Source organism: Alosa pseudoharengus, unplaced genomic scaffold (assembly GCF_046254945.1).
Source record: "Alosa pseudoharengus isolate Yale_2024_CS ecotype anadromous, Long Island Sound unplaced genomic scaffold, YU_APseudo_1.1 YU_APseudo_1.1_scf_7, whole genome shotgun sequence".
Classification (NCBI taxonomy): domain Eukaryota; kingdom Metazoa; phylum Chordata; class Actinopteri; order Clupeiformes; family Clupeidae; genus Alosa; species Alosa pseudoharengus.
The window spans coordinates 27334179-27341022 of record NW_027468859.1 but is presented as its reverse complement, the minus strand read 5'-3'; the positions used below and the strand labels follow the sequence as shown (position 1 = coordinate 27341022).

The window sequence follows — 6844 nt, the reverse complement described above, 5'->3', positions numbered from 1 at the left end:
GGGTAGCCTATCTATCTGTCTAAACAAATAAAACATGTCATACATAAACACATAAACGTATCACACTCCAAGGAGCCACACTAGGTCATCCCACCTCTAGGCTGATCAGGACTGGGTATATGCTCCCAGGTGTGTGCATACAGTATACTGTAGATGTATGTAACAGCTGGTATAGCTGGCATTGAGTCCGCACCCAAAATACTGCTTCCGAATAGATTTCATAGTTTGCCACCTTTCACGTGACATCAAGGAAACATCAAGGAAATATCACATGAAAGGTGGTAAATCATTAAATCCATTTGGGATCAGTTTTTTAATTGACTTGAATTGAAGGAGATGGCATTGAAACAATGTGGAGGTTTTGAGACCAATTTGTTAAAAGGACTACTACTGGTGGTCCTTGTTGGTGCCCCCACAATCCCAATCCTCCCCCACCTTTCTTATGCAGCCCTTGCCACTTAATCTACTAAACCCCTCTTCTACTGCACTTTTTACCACCCCCCCCCCCCCCATAAATGCACAAATAGGCCGACACCAGACATAATTTCACTGCATTTCTTACATCCAGTAACTATATGCATGTGACAATAAACCTTCTTTGTATCCTTTTACTTCCTGATTTTGTGTTTAATTAGTGTCCACTTGAGCTGAGGAGCAGCACAGTTCACACAAAGCCTCTTTGCTAAAAGGGTGGGGAGGAGGTAACAAACTTGATCTCATAGATACAGTAATCATGAAATGACGATATAACACTTAGCCTATCCAAACAACCCTGTATGGGACCCAGGTGGGTTAAAATAAGCAAATATGGAATGGCCTCTGTATGTTTATTTAGTTTGGTTCAGTCCAGTTCAATGGTAGTCCTTTAAAATTGTCAACATTTCGAAAGACGTATAAGTTGAAGCATATTGTAGTTAGCCTGCTGAGACTGCACTAAGTGTCATTTTCCCAAGGAGCTTTACAGAGCCAAAAGATTGAAACCCTTAAAACAAGCACATAAGCGACGGTGGTGAGGAAGAACTATCTATCCACGTCTTTAAATCATTGCTGCCGTCATGACCTGGACCTGGAGACATTGTGTCTCAATGGGGACCTTCCTGGCAAAATAAAGGTTAAATAAAAATAAATATTCCTGAGCCAACAATGGCATCGCCATGACACCTCAGTATTCAGAGATCCGATTTTCTATTTCCGGCCGTAGCTGCGTTGTATTGATTTTAATGTGGTGGTAGACAGTGCTTGATGCATCCTAACCCATGTAAAAGCAAACTCATATTTTTCTGTCAATCATATATTATATAGAATATCAATATTGAGTGCAGAATTGTCAACATTTCGAAAGACGTATAAGTTGAAGCATATTCTAGTTAGCCTGCTAAGACTGCACTAAGTGTAACTCATAAAAATAAATATTCCTGAGCCAACAATGGCATCGCCATGACACCTCAGTATTCAGAGATCTGATCCTGCGTTGTATTGTCTTTAAATCATTGCTGCCGTCTTGACCTGGACCTGGAGACATTGTGTCTCAATGGGGACCTTCCTGGCAAAATAAAGGTTACATAAAAATAGATATTCCTGAGCCAACAATGGCATCGCCATGACACCTCAGTATTCAGAGATCCGATCCTGCGTTGTATTGTCTTTAAATCATTGCTGCCGTCTTGACCTGGAGACATTGTGTCTCAATGGGGACCTTCCTGGCAAAATAAAGGTTAAATAAAAATAAATATTCCTGAGCCAACAATGGCATCGCCATGACACCTCAGTATTCAGAGATCCGATTTTCTATTTCCGGCCGTAGCTGCGTTGTATTGATTTTAATGTGGTGGTAGACAGTGCTTGATGCATCCTAACCCATGTAAAAGCAAACTCATATTTTTCTGTCAATCATATATTATATAGAATATCAATATTGAGTGCAGAATTGTCAACATTTCGAAAGACGTATAAGTTGAAGCATATTCTAGTTAGCCTGCTAAGACTGCACTAAGTGTAACTCATAAAAATAAATATTCCTGAGCCAACAATGGCATCGCCATGACACCTCAGTATTCAGAGATCTGATCCTGCGTTGTATTGTCTTTAAATCATTGCTGCCGTCTTGACCTGGACCTGGAGACATTGTGTCTCAATGGGGACCTTCCTGGCAAAATAAAGGTTACATAAAAATAAATATTCCTGAGCCAACAATGGCATCGCCATGACACCTCAGTATTCAGAGATCCGATCCTGCGTTGTATTGTCTTTAAATCATTGCTGCCGTCTTGACCTGGAGACATTGTGTCTCAATGGGGACCTTCCTGGCAAAATAAAGGTTAAATAAAAATAAATATTCCTGAGCCAACAATGGCATCGCCATGACACCTCAGTATTCAGAGATCCAATTTTCTATTTCCGGCCGTAGCTGCGTTGTATTGATTTTAATGTGGTGGTAGACAGTGCTTGATGCATCCTAACCCATGTAAAAGCAAACTCATATTTTTCTGTCAATCATATATTATATAGAATATCAATATTGAGTGCAGAATTGTCAACATTTCGAAAGACGTATAAGTTGAAGCATATTCTAGTTAGCCTGCTGAGACTGCACTAAGTGTCATTTTCCCAAGGAGCTTTACAGAGCCAAAAGCTTGAAACCCTCAAAACAAGCACATAAGCGACGGTGGTGAGGAAGAACTACCTATCCACGTCTTTAAATCATTGCTGCCGTCTTGACCTGGACCTGGAGACATTGTGTCTCAATGGGGACCTTCCTGGCAAAATAAAGGTTAAATAAAAATAAATATTTCTGAGCCAACAATGGCATCACCATGACACCTCAGTATTCAGTACTCAGTATAACCCATGTAAAAGCAAACTAATATTTTTCTGTCAATCATATATTATATAGAATATCAATATTGAGTGCAGAATTGTCAACATTTTGAAAGACGTATAAGTTGAGGCATATTCTAGTTAGCCTGCTGAGACTGCACTAAGTTATAATGTAAACAGAATGAACCAAAGATGAAAAACGGAAGTAGGGTTTCATGAATAAGGTGGATTAGCAGGAAGAATCCTTGAGCTGCCTGCACTACTGTTTTACTGACTGGTCCTATGCATTTTAGTTCTAATACTTGGTGTTATGGTGAACTGTTATAAGGATGAGAGTGAGAGAGGCAAACAACTCCCCGATGCGCACCCGGAGTATTTCCTCTCTCCGGGTGATTGAATGATTGATATATATATATATTTATACTCTTGAGTGCTATATAAATCCATGTGTGTGTATCACAGTGGCCACTAAAATCTTATCAACTGAGATCATCACCTTCTTGCTGAACTGTGGTACAACAGTCTTTTTTTCCCCAAACTCACTTAGTGTTGTTGATTTCACAACTGTAAATTGGCTCTTGTTGTGCCACCTGCATGCTCTTCTGAAGTGTACATCCATTCATGCCTAGAGGAAACTCCAGGGTGCTTAGTGGCAAACGACAAGAGAGTGCGAGATAAACGCCGCGAGCGATTAAGAGAAAACGGATAGGACTACATTTTACAGCTGAAGCATTCCCCTGGCTCAGAAACTGTGAGATTGCAGCGTCTCTCGAAGAGTGCCATATAGTATTGAAGTGGCCGATTTTTAATAACGCGCTCAGCTCACCTGGCACCACTTTCGGAGAGAGGCCTCCCAAAGGCCTCCCCACATGCCGGATGCCCACAGTCCTTGGTCTCGGCATGAGGGCCTGCGGGCTTAGAGTGCCAACCCGAACCCGAGGGGTGGGGGGGTGGGTCACATCTGTTGCCGCAAAACTCATGCCAGGGCTGCAAGCACCACCCGGTCCGCCCTGTTGTATGGGGCTGCGGTACCCCCACCTTTCTCTCTCTACCCAACCTGCCCCTCTAAAAACATCCCACCCCAAGGACCGTCCACTTACAGCACGGACAAACCAGGCTTGTGTCTCTTTTTGGTTGCCTCCCAGAGCTCCAGGGAAGCATCCCAGTCACTCGAGGCTCTTCTACTGATGTTTGCTTTTGATTGATATTCACACAAATTGGGGTGGATTGACACACACACACACGGCCGAAGCCTGAAACGCGACCAAAGACGGACTGCCGACTCTTCTGAGGCTGATGCGTCGTAAACTGTGCCAATCGCCATTAATATCTGATTCCCATTAACAATACAAATATGCCGAGATGCCTCGCGGGCCAAATATGGTTATCGCTCGGCTTGGGAAGCGCTTAGACCATACATGGCCAACTCCCTGAAAACGTTTAACAGCAGTTTTTGCAGCTCATTATTCCACATCACGGTACAATGGGATTGTTGCAGAAAGATACACAAACACTGGTAGCTGAAAACCTATCCCATGGTTTGTCATTTTGGGGGAGGGGGGGCTAGGGGGGAGGCACTGTCAGCTTTTAATAGACCACCAGTGATTACAGACTAAACAGTCCAGCAGTCCAGATAGAATATGTTTCAGCGTGTGCATGAAGGACCATCCACAAGAAGGCAAATAGAGCTTCTTCAAACACAGTGTTTTCATAGAGTCCTGAGCTCTTTGGTAGCTCTGTTGCCTTAAAAAACAATTCCCTCTTGTTATTCCAGGTACACTGTTGTGCTATGACTGTGACCATGAAAAAACCTCTAAAGGCACAAGGTTGAGGGACAAATCATGGTCTGACCTCAATTCAGCACCGTAGGAGTCGTGTAATTGTCACTCCTTGCCTAACAGTTAGGTAATTTGTTAATTCTGATACAATGAACATACAGGAGGACTCAGTGGTTGCTGTATTTAAATATGAAGTCATCATTGAGTTTTTGAACAGTACATGTAATTGAGAAAAGTTTACTCATTCTAAGGGAATGATACTTGTTTGGTGGATATTTGTTGTTGCATTACACTGTATCACAACCTCTAAATCTACTTAAACTCATAGTAACTGACTTATGTTCCGGAATATTCAGCTATACAGTAGGTGAGGCTGAGATGCCTCTGTTCTGTGTGTAGTAGATGGGATGGGAGCCATGCTCCAGGCTCTGTGATGTGACCTGTGCTCTGAGCTCCAGCTCTGCAGCGCCAGAGCTTATCGTCATGGCAGCTGTTGCCGTGGCACTGTCATGGACAGTGAAAGAAACATTCTAAAACTGCCAGGAGGGCATCTTCCATTCCACCGTTGCCAGTCACTGATCGGAATGACACGGTCGCCCGGGTGATGACGCACTACTCCCAGATGGTCAGCAGTGCTGACCTGGCAAGAGAGATGAGTTCCTGTGTGTGTGTGTGTGTGTGTGTAAACAAGAAGGAGTAGATGAAGCTCTCTCCTGACATCTTCTGTGTTAAGGCTCTCTGTCTGTCTGCAAATACACACACTCAAAGGAACGCCACCACCCTTTGCTCTGATGCTAAGAGACGAGCATTACCTAAGAGGTGGCCACTATAAAATGAAAACGCAGGAATGAAAATGAAAAGTCAAATAGAGCAAATCAGAGCACGTGCATGAGATGTTTTTCACAACCAACTCTCACACAAGAAGGCGGTCAACCGTTTGAGACATGATTTTCCCTCCGCCAAATTCGACTTTGCAAACCCCCTCCCAACAGACCACCTAATTGTGTTAATAATTCAGTCTGTTTGATAACTCCCGTTGGCAGATGGAAAGTCATTGTCCCACCACTTCAGCATTTAGTAATTGCAATCGTGGCATGCCGTTATGTCTGCATAAATCATCCCTTAGCCTGTCCACCCCCCCAACCCCTTAGTTTCTCCCTGAATGCAAACACGTCCAAGCTGACAGAAGCTGTGCTTGAGCTCCGCTGTGCCACTTGACCCTCCGCTCTCGCTCAGCGGAGCAATCAGCGGCTTAACCAGCTGCATTTGGCAAGGGTGGCACGGCTGAATGAGGGGGGTATGTGACCGCAGGCCGAGCGCAAGAGGAGGGGAGGCGGGCGGAGGGCGCAGCTCTGCGACACACTGTGCTGCGTCGGGGCGGCCATCCGGTCTTTTTCTGCCCGCACCCGGGCCCTTGGACAGCTGTTCCTGACAGACAAGCCGCTTCTTTCTTTCTCCTGCCCTCAATGCCTGCTGCCGCTGCACGCATACGGCTGGCTCTGAAGTGCAAATGACATTCGGAACGGAGAACCGGGGGTTGGGGGGGGGGGGGTGTCAGGGATGGAGTCTTTCGTGCCGCCAGCAGCCTCACCTCAACCTAGACCTCACATGTAGGGCAGTTTTCTTTAAAAGTAGAGCCTTTTTTTAAACATTCCTTACTCAAACTGTTAAGAATTCTGTTCGAGTTGTAAGAGTGCAAAGTTTAATCAGAGCGAAGGAGAGAGAGAGAGAGAGAGAGCAAGGGAGAGAGAGATTCAGACAGAGAGAGGGAGACTAAATTGACATGCTGCTGCCGCCGAAGAGTGTGGAGGCTACAGAGATGTGGTCTGGCTGCCAAGCCTCAGGCCATCATATGGCCTTATTGGTTTATGCAAAAGGCCCAAAAATATGGGACAGATGTTAAAAATTAGCCTGCACATGTTTTCTCCTCCAAACATTCTGCTCTCATGACGTGGCTTATCTGATCTGTGCACAAACATTAATGAAGTCCCAAATAAGCGGTTGTCTCCTGAAGCTGTCAATGGTGACTTGTTTTTTTTTTCTTTCCTGATAGAGCTTTGCCATTAGATGGCTCATTTAAAATTATTCTGAAAGGCTGTAAGTGGTGCTTGTAACCCTGAGGGAATATTTCACATCAACATTCCATCATTTGTAATTGATCTCGTTTAAGGTCCCAGCAGTATTCTCGCTGTAGATACAGCTTTTCAATGACGGCGGCTTAATCAATACGTATGGAGGCGAGCATTCAT

At 44.3% G+C, this 6844-nt stretch overlaps 1 protein-coding gene across 1 annotated transcript in view; it reads left to right on the top strand.

Moving 5' to 3' along the window:
* The window catches only part of aven (apoptosis, caspase activation inhibitor), a 30550-nt gene that overhangs the window by 21279 nt on the left and 2427 nt on the right, over positions 1-6844 (top strand). The window lies entirely within an intron of this gene.